We start from the raw sequence: 15157 nt of genomic DNA, 5'->3' as shown, positions 1-15157 counted from the left end.
CATGTATATTCATCACTACTTTGAAATCCATAATTATTAAGACTGCTAGACCTTTCAGTTGTGTGAGTTAATAAAGCACATGTAATACACCATGACATATTAAAAATAGTTTTATAACTATATTTCAAAACATCTCATTTTCTTTATAATCCTCCTTATGTATTATATTATATGCATTAAGAAACATTATTCTGTGATAGTGTGAGTATAAATTGATATATGCACTCTGGAAAACTGTATGGGGGGCCTAGCAACACTGACCTATCGTGCACCCAGTGCCCCAGAAATACCACTCCTGTGTGGAATTACATGTGTATGTTTACTTGTACTAGAATGGCGAAGTAGCCAAAAGAAACAAAAATTCACACAAGTGCCCAGATACAGTAGAATGGATCAATAAATTATAGTATCGAACTGAGAATAATCATGTACAAACACAGATGCATCTCATAAATGTAATGTTGGTTGAAAGGAGCCAGACACAAAAGAATGCATACTGTACTATTCCTTTTTTTTTTTTAATTTTTTTTTCAACGTTTATTTATTTTTGGGACAGAGAGAGACAGAGCATGAACGGGGGAGGGGCAGAGAAAGAGGGAGGCACAGAATCGGAAACAGGCTCCAGGCTCTGAGCCATCAGCCCAGAGCCTGACGCGGGGCTCGAACTCACAGACTGCGAGATCGTGACCTGGCTAAAGTCGGACGCTTAACCGACTGCGCCACCCAGGCGCCCCTGTACTATTCCTTTTTAAAGTACATTAGGAAAAACTAATCTACCCTGTTAAAAGTCAGAATAGAAGTTACCTTTGCAATGGGGGTTACGGCTGGAAGAGGGCACCAGAGGTTCTCTGTGGTGCTGGTAATGTTCTGGTTCTTGATGTGGGTGAGGTTTATAGGTGCATTAGCTTGTGAAGACTGATCCAAATGTGAACTTTTCAGTATCTATATTACACTTTGATCAAAGGATAGAACAAAACAAACAAACCCATTATTCTAAGATGGAATCCATAGGCTTCATAATCTATCAAAGGGGATCCAAAAAAGAAGTCCTATTCTAAGCAGAAATTCCAAAGGGGTTATATTAAATGAGCAAACACAACTTGTTCATTTATTCATTCAAAAATTACTTATTAAGTATCTTCTACATACCAGGCACCATTCTGGGCACTGCAGGCAGGGCAGTGAACAAAACAGTCCTGCCCAAAGAGAGCTTAGATTCTAGTGAAGAGAACAACAAGTAACAAAATAAATAAGAACTAAGGGGAAAAATCAAACAGGGATGGATAATAAAGAATGTGTTGGAGAGGGGTTCGAATGTTAAATAGGGTAATCAGGGAAGGCCTCACTGATTGATGCAGGGAACTAAGGGAGATGAGTAAAGTCACATGGATGTCTGGGGGAAGAAGGAACCAGACAGAAAGAACAGTTAGTGCAAAGGCCTTGTGGCAGAGAAGCAGTTGGGTTTTCAAGCAGCAGTCAAGAGGTCAGTGAGGCTGGAGTGAAGCAAGGCATGGGGAAAAAATAGTTTAGACCACAGAGGTAACAACAGTAGGCCAAATTCCCCCATAGAGGCTTAGAGGCCCATTATTAGGACTTTGGTTTGTAGTCTGAGGATTCCAAGCAGAGAATTGACATGACCTGACTCCTAATGCAACCAGATCAACTGGCTGCCGTGTTGAGAACAGAATGTGAGGGCAAGAATGGAGGCAGGGAGGAGGCAATGTAAGAGGTCTTGGGGAAAGAGCACAGAATAAGAAGAGGAAAGAACAGATGCCATGAGGAACACAGACACAGACACACATTCAAACACACACACACAGACACATTATTGTTGTCATATTTGCTGCTGCTGTTACTTAAATGGTTGAGAGCAATTCGCAGCCTTCATGACTCTTCACTCCTTAATAGTCCAGCATGTATCTCCTAAGACAAAAGCTTTTTCCTACATAACTACATTGCTAGAGTCGAATCCTGCTAGTACCTAAAATGTGGTCCCATCTTCAAATCTCACCAATTATCCCAATACCAGCATTTGTAACCATCCTCCCCACTCCAATCCAGGATCTTACACTGCACTACGGTGGATCTTTTTAGTCCCCCTTAATCTGGAACCACTCTACAATCTCTTGTCTTTTATGAGAATGACATTTTTTTTTTTTTTTTTTGCAAAGTATAGGCCAGCCGTGTTGAAGAAAGTCCCTTATTTTGTATTCCTCATGATTACCCTCAGATCATGCATTTGGGGCAGGAACACCTGGTGAGCAATGTTGAGGGTCCTTACACATAAAAGGTGGGTTTAGGGAAGAGAAGACCAAGGTCAGTCAGAGAGGTAAGAGAAAACCAGGGGCTACAACCTCTGGAACAGAAAAGGGAGACTGTCGAGTAGAGGCTGGCTAGCAGTACCCAATGGTGTGAAGAGGTTAAGCTTGATGCGGCCTCCTTCAGCACTGGAGGTCACTGGGGCTGCTTCAGAAATGACTGCAGTGGCTGGTAGAAGGAGAAACCAGTTCTTTACATTAAGGAGTGAGTAAGGATATGAAGGCAGTAAATGGAGACAACTCCGAATCACAGCACTTTGATTAGAAAAGATTTTAGAAGGGTCTTAGAGATCACACAGTCTGCCAGCTCATTTTTAGATGAGGCCCACATTAAGCACCATACCTAAACTCACTCATCTGGCTAGAGACAGGGCCAGTGCTGTGTTAGATCCCCTAGGACTCCATCCCCCGTATGATGCCGTGTTCCCGCTTCTGAGAAGTTTGGCACTGAAGGAAAAAAGCCTTCAGAGGGGAGGAATCTCAAAGAAAAGGTTAATATAAATAAAGTAGAAATTCTCTGCCTTCAGTGATCTTCCTAAAATGTAAATTGGCCTTGTCTCACCCTGTTTAAATCCTCCCACTGGTCCCCATAATTCGTGGGGGGAACTGCAAACGCTCTCGTGATCTAGTCCCAGGCCATGTAACCGGCTTCATCTCCCACGACATCTTCCTCACTCCAGCAATACTGAACCACTGCCTCTCCCTTCAGGAGACCTTGTTTCCAAGTCCCTGGGCCTCTGCACAAGCTGTGCCCTCCTTGGTGTTCCTTCCCTCCCTATTCCTGTTCCACCTGCTTACCAAATTGCTCTTCATCCTTCAAAAGTCACTTGCCCCAGGAGGCCTGCCCTTGAACACCTACTTCTGTATTTTGGCGGGGGGTGGGGATCTCTTCTGGAGTGGGAACGAAGAGCCAGCAGATGTTACTTTACAATCTCTGCAAAGCATTTCTTACAAGCATTCCATCATGTTTTCAAAAGTTGCTTAAAAGATCACGATGTTTCCTAAAGCTAAAGGGATATAAATCAAGATTTTCCTCATAACACAGTCAAAAATCTTAAGTCATTCAAAAAAAGTGTTTCATTCATTATAAGATCCATGGATATATTTCAATAGAAAAACACGTATGTCTTCAATGGCTAGATTTTCCATCTAGACCAGGAAAACAGTAGGAGGAAGAAGATAAATAGGATTTGGTGTCTGACTTAAGAATAGTGAAGGTTACTATTGTCACCCAAATATTTTTTAAAAACAAGATTCTGCATCCTGCCTATACATGCCAGCTGACAGTATATTTTCAGGATTTTGTCTCTGCAAAGTATGTATGGAATGAGTTCTATAGAAATATCATCTCTGTTTTACACCTTGCTCCTTCCAAATAATTTGAGATATGAAGAACCACAAATAAAAATATGTTAAGCATTTACTAAGCCCACAACACACGTGACACAAGGGGACACACTCAGAACTCAGATCGGAGTAGATCTATAAGTCAAGATCTGTAAGGTAGAGAGATGAATAAGCCAACAAACACAACACAATCCAATGACTCCAGAAGGCAGGTACTTGCATTGTTGCCTGGATGTATAGAGAAAGAAGGGCCTAAAAATAGGCCCTGTAGTGTCAGGTAAGGCTTTGGGGGAGAGGACACTACACTGAGATTGAAGGAAGAAAGAGACTGTACAAGCAGAGAAGTGAGGGTCATTTCAGGCAGCCAACATGGCACATGCAAAGATGAAGATACACAAAATAGGCAGCCAGGCTCAGGGAACAGCAAGGAGTTTGTTGTGGCTGGAGGATGTTAGGACAGGGAGAGACATCAGCCTGGAGGAGGGGCAAGGAACCAGATTGTAATAAGCCTTGGAGACTCTGCGAAAGAAGTCTGAACCCTGTCCTGTGCAACCGGGAGCCTTAAGCAGAGTCCAAGCCTGGCTTTAGGAAGATTTGTTTTCAGTACCTGTTAGATGGCCAACCTCACAAAATCATCTAAGGATCCACTCAGGTCACTCATGGCCAGGGCTGGTGTTCAGCAGATGTGCAACAGTATGTGTGTCAGGTAAATAGTATGAAAATATTTCTTCACCAATTGGCAAAGAGCTGCACCTCCATCATCTTGCAGGCTGCACCGGCCCCTCCTATAAGTGCCATCTGGCCACCTCGCTGGTACCTGCTGGCATCAGCCCCCTTCCCATATACTTCCCTCTCCCTTCTACCACCAGACCCCAGCAGGGAGACAACACCCTCGATAGTAGTACTGACACTCTAGGAGGAAAATGTTTGATGTCCACTTTACCCTACGAGGCTGTGGTCGCCAGCCATCAGACAGCATTCCCTAAGCACACCCTGGCATCGCCTCAGATGAGAATTGAAAATCCCATGATGTGTCATATCACCAATATTTTGGTGTTTTTTAAATTTTATTTATTTTGAAAGAGAGCAAGCAACTGCACACACAAGTGGGGGAGGCGCAGAGACTGGGAGACAGGGAATCCCAAGCAGGCTCCACAGTCAACATGGAGCCAATGCGGGGCTCATCCCCCAACCTTGAGATCACGACCTGAGCTGAAATCAAGAGTCGGTAGCTCAACCCACTGAGCCACCCAGGTGTCCCTTCATCACCAATATTTTGTATTTAAAGCCCTCTTCATATCCTCTTTCCTTGCCTTTTCTCACCTTCGACTCATCACTCTCCTGTTTTTTCTATCAAGAAATCATTTGCCTCCTTTTCTTATCTACCTCCTCTAGGAGAGCTGCCATTTATTCCTTCTCAGCCCATACCTCCCTTCTAAGACAATCTTTCTTTTTAAATTTTAATTCCAGTACAGTTAACATACTGTTGTATTAGTTTCAGGTGTACAGTACAGTGATTCAACACTTCCATGTCACTTAGTCCTCATCAAGATTAAGTATAATCCCAATTCCCTTTGCCTATTTTATCCATCCCCCCAATCACCCCCCTTTAGTATCCATCCGTTTGTTCTCTATAGTTGAGTCTGTTTTTTTAATTTTACTCTTTTTCCCCCTTTGCTTGCTGTTTTCTTCCTTCAGTGCCATGTATGAGTGAAATCATATGGCAGTTGCCTTTCTCTGACAGGATTATTTCACTTAGCATTATGCCCTCTAGATCCACCCCTGACATTACAAGTGGCAAGGTTTCATTACTTTTTTGGCTGAATACTATTCCATTGTATCTCAGTACCACCTCTTCTTTATCCATTCATCTGTCGATGGACACTTGAGCTGCTCTTACAGTTTAGTTAATGAAAATAATGCTGCAATAAACATAGGGGTGCAAATATCCTGGTGAATTAGTGTTTCATATTCTTTGAGTAAATACCAGTAGTGCAATTACTAGATCAATCATAGGATAGTTCTATATTTAATTTTTTTTTTTTAAATATGGAACGCTTCACGAATTTGCGTGTCATCCTTGCGCAGGGGCCATGCTAATCTTCTCTGTATCGTTCCAATTTTAGTATATGTGCTGCCGAAGCGAGCACTATATTTAATTTTTTGAGGACACTCCATACTGTTTACCACAGTGGCTGTACCAGTTTGCATTCCTGCCAACAGTCCCTGAGGCTTCCTTTTTCTCCACATCCTCACCAACACTTGTTTTGTCTTGTGTTTTTTTTGTTTGTTTGTTTTTATTCTTTTTTGTTTTGTTTTTTGGGCTTTTTTAGAGAGAGAGTGAGTATAAGTGGGGGAGAGGGGCAGAGGGAGAGAGAGAATTTTTTTTAAGTTTATTTTGAGAGAGAGAGAGAGAGAGAGGGAGAGAGAGGGACCTTGAATGGGGGGGTGGGAGACCGGGGGGGGGGGCGGGGAGGGATTCCCAAGCAGGCTTAATGTTGTCAGCATAGCGCCTGATGTGAGGCTTAAACTCACAATCTGTGAGATCATAACCTGAGCCAAAATCAAGAGCCAGATGCTCAACTGACTGAGCTACCCAGGTGTCTCATTATCTTGTGTTTTGATTTTAGCCACCCTGACAGGTGTGAGATGACATCTCACTATGGTTTTGATTTGCATCTGCCTGATGATGAGTGATGAGCATGTATTCATGTGTCTACTGGCCACCTGTAGGTCTTCTTTGGAAAATGTCTATTCATGTTTTCTGCCCATTTTTTAATTGGATTATAGTAGGGGTTTTGGTGTTGAGTTGTATAAGTTCTTTATATACTTTGGATACTAACCCTTTATCAGATATGTCATTTGCAAATATCTTCTCCCATTCAGTATGTTGTCTCTTAGTTTCATTAGTTGTTTCCTTTGTTGTACAGCTTTTTATTTTGATGTAATCCTAATATTTTATTTTTGTTTTGATATCCCTTGCCTCAGGAGACATAACTAGAAAAATGTTACTACAGTCAATGTCAGAGAGTTACTGCCTATGCTCTCTTCTAGGATTTTTATGGTCTCAGGTCTCACATTTAGGTTCTTTATCCATTTTGGGTTTACTTTCATGTATGATGTAATAAAGTGGCCCAGTTTCATTCTTTTGCATGTTGTTGCCTAGTTTTCCCAGCACCATTTGTTGAAGAGACTGTCCTTTCCTCACTACCTATTCTTGCCTCCTTTATCGAAGATTAATTGACCATATAACTGTGGGTTTATTTCTGGGCTTGCTATTCTGTTCCATTGATCTATGTGTCTATTTTTGTGCCAGTACCATATTGTTTTCATTACAACAGCTTTGTAACATAACTTGAAGTCTGGAATTGTGGTACCTCCAGTTTTTTCTTTTTCAAGATTGCTTTGGCTATTCAGGGTCTTTTGTAGTTCCATACAAATTTTAGGATTGTTTGTTCTAGCTCTGTGAAAGATGCTGTTGGTATTTTGATAGGGACTGCATTAAATACGTAGATTGCTTTGGGTAGTATTTAACAATACTACCAGTATTGTTACTGGGACAGTTTAACAATATTTGTTCTTCCAATCCAATGGCATGGAATGTCTTTCCATTTGTTTTTGTCATCTTCTGTTTCTTCCACCAGTGCTTTATAGTTTTCAAAGTACAGGTCTTTCACTTGTTTGGTAAGTTCACTCCTAGGTATTTTATTATTTTTGGTGCAATTGTAAATGGAATTATTTCCTTAATTTCTCTTTATGGTACTTTGTTATTAGTGTATTTCAGAAACAACCTATTTCTGTGTATTAATTTTGATCCTGAAACTTTACTGAATTTATCAGTTCTAATAGTTCCTCAGTGGAGTCTTCAAGGTTTTCTATATATAGTGTCATGTCATCTGCAAGTAGTGAAAATTTTATTTATTCCTTATCAATTTGGATACCTTTTATTCCTTTTTGTATTCTAAGATTGTAATCTTAGTCAGATTGTAATCTGGCTAAGACTTCCAGCTGAAGTCCTATGTTGAATAAAAGTGATGAGAGTGGACATCCTTGTCTTGTTCCTGACCTTAGGGGAAAAGCTCTCAGTTCTTCCCCATTGAGTATGATGTTGTCTTAGACAAACTTTATTAAAGGGGCAGCCCTTTGAAACATGGTCCCACCCTCTAGGCTACAGCTGATTGGACTGGGTGGACATGGTGACCAATGCTAAGTCAATTAGATTCTCTTTCCTGGGAATTTGGAATTAAGATTCAAAAGTTCAATTGATTCAACTGGTATTATAGGACCCCAAGCTGGATAGTCATGTGTGCTGAGGGGCCGAGATGAATTTTGGAGAGGGGTGACTATGTGCAAAATGGATCATTGAGTTAAGAAGACAGTCTGCAGTTATAGAAAATCAAAGCATATATTATCCAGAGAGAGGCAGAGGTATGAATCCTTGTGATTCTTACAAGAGAAAGAACTAGGGAAAGACTAGCTCCCTAATAACCGCACAATGCCTAAAAAGGTCAGCCACACTCCCTCTAATTGAATTCCAAAAGATTCTCTTGTCACCTTATGATCCTCTCCTTAATTGGATTTCTTTGAAAAAGTTTCAGTCTTGCAACTGATCGCTTATTTAGAAGGCATCCTGTCATTTGTGGATGTTGTTTTCATCTTACCCATAGAATCAATTCACAATGAACACAGAAAAATGTTTTAATGACATTGTTGAGTAGCTGCTAAACTTAACAAGAATCCTCATGCCTTAAAACAATTCTCAATAGCTTTAGAAAAATTATCTGACCAACATATTATGTACTGCCAGTCAGGAGAAAGATTCTTTCATCTCAGGGAGGTATTGCTGGCCCGCCACTCCCCTCCTTCATGCTAATGGGAAGAGAGGTGGCAAAAAACAAACAAACAAACACACCAGGGGTAACTGTGGAATACTTCAATTTCTGTGTTGAGGTCATCCAGGTGCCTGCCTCCCACTGGGGGAAAAAAGGAATGAACTGAAAAAGGAGTAGAGGTCAAGGGGCACATTCACATTCTCTGACTATTCCCTCTGCTTTCCCTTCTGCTGCCTCAAAAGATCTGTCTTGAGCAGCAAGGATGAAGGCTGGAAATTCATTTTTAAAAAGCAAGAATCTTTGGGAGTAAACAAAGCTAATGTGTATATATAGACTGTCGGTGGTCCCTAAACCAGCAGTTACTAACTACTGCACTGGTTCCTCAAAGTATAAATATAGTTATATTCTTTAAATATTTAAAAATCTTAATATCCTTATAGTTTCTAACACCATCTTTTCAAACAGGATAGCAACCAAAGCCTCAGATTTCTATTACTTCTGGGTTAATCTTTTTAATGACTGTTTCACGGTTTCTGGGTCTCCAAATGTTCAGTATCTTCTAAATGAAAACAATGGGCCCTCTACCAGGGGAATTCAAAGGTTAGAGCCATCCAAGGCAGTTCAATGGGGAAAAAATAGGCTTTTCAACAAATAGTGTTGGGACAACTAGATATCCACCCACAAAAGAATGAAGCTAGACACCCCTACTTCACACAATACATAAAAATTAACTAAAAATGTATCATCTGTCTAAATGTCAAAGCTAAAACTCTTAGAAGAAAACACAGGCCTAAATCTTCACGACCCTAAATTAGGCAATGGTTTATTAGTTTAACACCAAAAGTACAAGGGACAAAAGAAAAAAAAGAAATTGGACATCATCAAAATTTAAAACTTTGTGCCTCAAAGGACACCATTAAGAAAGTGAAAAGACAACTCACTGAATGGGAGAAAATATTTGCAAATAACATAGCAGATAAGGGACTCATATTCAGAATACATAAAGAACTTTTACAACCCAACAATAAAAAACAATTAAAATGGGCAAAAGATTTGAGTAGACATTTTCTCCAAAGAAAATATACAAATCATCAATACATTTATGAATTGATGGTCAGTGCTATTAGTCATCAGGGAAATGAAAACCAAAATCACAGAGAGATACCACTTCACACCCAGGAAGATAACTATTATCAAAAAAGACAGAACATAATTGTGGGCAAGGCCACAGAAGAGCTGGCACTCTCAGACATTGTTGGTGGGATTACACATCGCTTTGGAAAACAATCTGGCAGGACTTCAATAAGTTAAACACACAGTTACCGTATGATTCAGCAAGTCCACTCCTAGGTATATACTCAAGAGACTAGAAAAACGTATGTCTACACGAAGGCAGTGGACACACTCTTCCACTGCCTGCAGGGACAAGCTCACCATTTCCTTAACTTGAGCCAACAAGTGCCTGCTTGGTTCTTTCTGGAGAATTTACAACACGGGGCTAGGAATCACCTCAATGAAAACATCAATTCTCTTAATTTAAGAATTTAATAAATGTATAGATTACATATATTATTAAAAGTCTATTTCACGGGCTACCTGGGTGGCTAAATTGGTTAAATGTCCAACTCTTGATTTCAGCTCAGGTCATGATCTCACTGTTCATGGGTTCAAGCCCCGTGTTGGGCTCTGCGCTCACAGTGAGAAGCGTGCTTGAGATTTTCTCTCTCTCTCTCTCTCTGCCTCTCCCCTGTGCACGTGTGAGTGCTCTCTCTCCCCTTTCTCAAAATAAATAAATAAAATTTTTTTAAAAAGTCTATTTCACCAGCTGAAAATATCACGTGGGTTGAAAAAAACACTGGTCAACTGAGTTCTGAAACACACCAGTGAGGTCCCTAAAATCTTGCTGTGGCCTGTGGACCAGAAACAATGGCATCACTTGGGAGATGGTTGGAAATGCAGACTGTCAGCCCTCATATAAGATTCACTGACTCAGAATCTAGATTTTAGCAAGTGCTCAGGTGACTCCTATGAACAAGGATATTTGAGAAGAAATGTTTGCTCTCAAACATTTTAATTACACTTAAGACCAATCCACATATGACAAACTTGCGTTAAACCTACAAGAGGAGCCTGACTGCTGAAGTTGTACAGAGTCTGGTGGCTTATGGATGGTTTTCCATATGGCTTCAGGAAGAGGAAGTCCCAGAAGCAAAGCCAGCAAGTCAGCTTTCCCAGCAGCTTCCTTCTTTCGGTGGCAAAAATGTCACCTACATTGCAAGAGTGTTCAGATCCAAATCCTGGTGGGTAGGAGAGGCCCTAAGACAACTCTGCTTAGAGATGCTGTCACAGGACAGTTTTTCAACTACCACAGTATAATCCACATCCCAATTGGCCATTGCCTGTGGGACCAATATCATTCTTTGTAAGAGAGTATATTCTGCTATTATGTTTTTCAAACAATGACCCTTTATGGAGTAACCATATTTTCTAAATAAAAACATAGTCATATATTCTGAATTAAAAATAGACACCCATGATACGATAAGAACAAAGATATCTATCACAATAATTGAATGGAATATTTGTGACTGTCCAGGGAAATCTAGGACATATGGTACCAAGACCCCTGAGGCATTAATGACCTGGATGAGAATTACAATGACCTTGATCCTTCTCTGGGTATCTACACCAGAATTCTGGGTACACCAAGTTCCTCCCCACCCTGGTGCTTTTGCATGTAACCTCTCCTCTGCCATGCCATCTTCACTTGTCTGCCCCATCTCATCCTTCAGGTCTCCGCTCCAATGCCATCTCCCTAGAGAGCACAGAATTCCAGCTCTGGAATTCTATGACAAGTAGCACCCACCAACCCAGCCCCTCTCTGTGATCATTCCCTTCTCAGCACTTTTTACAATCTCTATTCGCCATGTCTTCTTGTTCTTTCACTGTTGGCCTCCCCCACCAAAACGGAGGCAAGAATGTGGTCTTGTTCACTGACGCACTCCCTGCATCTGGTACCTTCTAGAAATTAAATGAGTTTTTGACGAATAAACAAGTAAAATGTACCCAATTTAGAGAATAAATAAATATTAATAAAAATCACCAAATATACTATAGCTTATTAATAAGAATAACAATAATAAGATCATTTGTGAACAGATCATAAACTTCCATCAGAACCTTTCACTTCATGCTCTTGCAAATGAACAGGATCCAACAAATAGTTGATAGTACTACCGAGATAACTTTGCTTAAATCTTTTTCCTTCTCAGAGCCTCTTCCCTCTCAGAGCCATTCCCTCTCAGAGTGAAACGAGAAGACTATACCTCAGAATTGGGGGAGAGGGAAATGCAAGATGAAATATATATATATATATATATATATATATATATATATATATATATATATTCTGATGCAAAACAGGCACTCAACTCAATATGGGCTTGATCCTTTATAGTTACCCCCGTGCTTCCCTTATTCAAACTGGTCAATGAATATGAAATCACATCTCCAGGCCTTCATGTGAACCTGTTTACTCAACACTCTAGACCCAGCCATAGCTGTTAGAACCGTCTTTTTAAATTCAGCAAGTTCAACTGTGTTTGCAGCACCAATTATTTCAGCCACATCACAATTGAGACTTAATTTAATTTCTAAAGAATACCTCCAGTAGATCATTGTTTCAGGTCATTGTCTCAAAGTTGGTAATGTTCCTGAGGTGAACTTGAACATGGTTCCATTTCTAGACTGAGTTGTAGCAATCTGCTTCAAATGCTCCTGAATAAAGCACCGGACTGATAAACAGAGTTACAAGAAGCAAAAAGCTCCCTAAGTACTCGTTAGAAACAAGGCACAGTGGTAGTGACCACAGCAACTGAGAAAAATAAAGAGTTTGTAAAACAGTGAAGCAATTTTGGAATCAGATTTGGGTTCCAATTCCCATTTGATAGCCTGCTAAATAGTGACCATGGGCAAGATCTTCAACATCTCTGTGCCCTGGTTTCCTCATCAGTACAGTGGGGCTAACAACAGTATTGATGTCAGGAAGTTGTTGAGAAGATGGTTAAGGTAAATCTGTACACACATTTAGTGCTGAGTCTGCACTCAAAAAATGTTGGCTCTGGTTATTAAATTGATTCTCATCCTCAAAGATCTTATATACACTTATCAATGAAAATATTCAGAAGGAAAGAATGGTACTAAATGATACATATTAAGTGAGCAGTACTGGTCATGAAAGATGCAAAACTTTAGGAATGCAAGGCACCCCTTCATCTAGGGATGGTAGAAGGTCTCCTGGGAGTGGTAAAACCAAAGCAGATGGGGCCGTGCAGGACTACAGGCCCCCTGCAGCGGGCACTTACTGTTTGCCAAACACAGTGGGGCACCTTGTATGTAATCGCCACAAGCTACAAGGTAGATACCTTTAAATCCCCAATTTATAGATGAGAAGCTGTTTTACGGATAATGGCTGAAGCTCACACAGGTTTAGTCATTTCCCCAAGTCACCCAACTGGTGGCAGATCAAAGTTTAAAATCATGCCCGTCTGACAACCCATCACTGTGCCATTGTTGGGAAGAAGGGTTGACGGGAAGATAAATCATTCCATTGTGAGGCAGGAAGGGACAAAGTAATCTTATTAAATGGCAAGTGGGAAGCAAACAATATGTAATTTAAAAAGAGAAAATAAGGGTAGAAAGGTGGGTTAGAGCCACAGGGAATGGAAAGCTACGGAGTTTGAGCTTCAGCCTGTGGACAATGAAGAATCTGTTTTGTTTGTGGTTTAAGTGTGTGCTTTTGATCAAATACTACCGCCACCACCACTACCAAGAGCATTTATGGAATACCAACTAAGGGCCAGGTCCCAGGCCAAACCATTTGCATACATTACTTCCAATACACAATTTGCAATTTAGGTATTATTACCTCCATTTCACAAATAAACAAAGCCCTGAGTGGTCAAGCCCCTCAATGGGATGACTCCAGCATGGTGGGGTTCATAAGTGAGTGTGAGCAAAGTCAAAGTCAATACACTTCCTTCTAAAAGAGTATTGCAGAAAAACCTCCCTTGCAAAAGAGAGTGGGGGAAAAAAAGAAAAAGAAAAACAGAGGGAACTAGTCTGAAACAATATACCAATCCAGAGTAAGGAGACAAATGTCTTAAATGGAGTCACTGAAAATGGAAGGGAGGTGACAGAGAGCAAATGTGTTCATGACCTTTTCTTTCATTTACTCAATTTCTGTGTCATGATGTGCTCCCTGAAGTAGAAACCAAGTTAGTAATTATTCCAGTTTCTATTACCAGCCTTGCCAGTAAGCCTGATTTGAGCCCTGTTGTTAGCCTGAGAGCGAACACTGCGTTTAGTATTTACCTGTCCTGTCACAGTGTTATCAGGGCTAAAATATGGCATCATCCTCTAATCTGTTATCTGTATTGAAGGGTAATCATTCAAAAGAATAAAACTAAGCCTCCACATCCAATAAATCACATTATGCTTCACATATCAACGCTTTAAAAAATCTGACCTAAACACATAGTCTGTCAAAACAGGAGGACACATACGCTTAAGCTCTAATGAGCTCTGCCAAATCCTACATTATTATTAAAGTTCATCGTGAGCTCAGAGGTCACACATTTTTATAAAATGGAATGCGGTATCAATATTTGTTGGGCTGCTTTCTAGTTAATATTCTAGAGAAAGTTGCATAATAAAGCAGTAGGAAATACATGCATTATGAATATATCTTTCAAGCTAAGGCAAAAGCTAAGTAGACAATTACTTAACATTATGTCATTTTTTGGAATTAAGAGTTAGGAGCTTGGACATTCATGTAATTTTTCCAAAAACCCAAAACACTTTTGCACTAAAACCTTAGCTATAGTGCTCCTCATTCAATAGCTAACTGCAATATGTTCAGTGGGAAATCAGTAGTAGAACAGGAACACACAGAGTTGAAATTCATAAAGATAAAAGAGTATAATTTTCCTGTCCAAATCCACAAGTTAATACATGAATATTCCCAACAATTTACAATATTAATTTGAAATATCAAATGTTTCTGAGAATAAAATTATGAAAGAAATGGCACCTTAGAGTCTCACTTACTAAGGATAAAGACAAACATGGTTTGTGTACTGCATTCACCAAAAAAAAGATGTATATATAGACACATGTATATACATATATATGTCTATATATATGTCTATATATCATACATATATATGTCTATACATCATATATATAGATTTATGATAAAGCAAAGTAACAGCATAAACAGTCTAATTTTACAGCTCTTAATTACATAATGATCTGTGGTTTGTGTTTTTTAATCTGTTGGACTTAATTTTATTTCTTTGTGCAAACACATACGTGGATATTAAAGAATTCTGCTCACCTGTGCATATTCAGACCCAAATATCATGAAACATTTAGCAGTAAAATCCAGTCTCTGAAGGCAGGCTTACCACTACGCCACTATTCAGTGTAAAGATACAACTGCCTTCATAATAGACAGAAGCTAAATCGTTTTTTTTTTTTCTTTGCATCACTTGAGGCTTCCTGCAAACCCAGTCATATAAACAACTTCCTTCACCTTTTCTTCAAATCTGAGTGTTTAATTAAGCCATATATCATCACAACCCCTCTAGTCCAGCTGTC

General features: G+C 39.9%; 1 protein-coding gene and 1 non-coding gene across 13 annotated transcripts in view; both read right to left on the bottom strand.

The window, feature by feature from the left end:
* The window catches only part of EML6 (EMAP like 6), a 313172-nt gene that overhangs the window by 255570 nt on the left and 42445 nt on the right, over nt 1–15157 (bottom strand). The gene's annotated exons all lie outside the window — the stretch shown is intronic.
* Nucleotides 5709–5815, bottom strand: LOC111560007. The gene has a single exon (XR_002741451.1). It is a non-coding gene; the product is annotated as a U6 spliceosomal RNA (small nuclear RNA).

Source organism: Felis catus, chromosome A3 (genome assembly GCF_018350175.1).
Source record: "Felis catus isolate Fca126 chromosome A3, F.catus_Fca126_mat1.0, whole genome shotgun sequence".
NCBI lineage: Eukaryota > Metazoa > Chordata > Mammalia > Carnivora > Felidae > Felis > Felis catus.
This window is presented reverse-complemented; position numbering and strand designations above follow the sequence as displayed.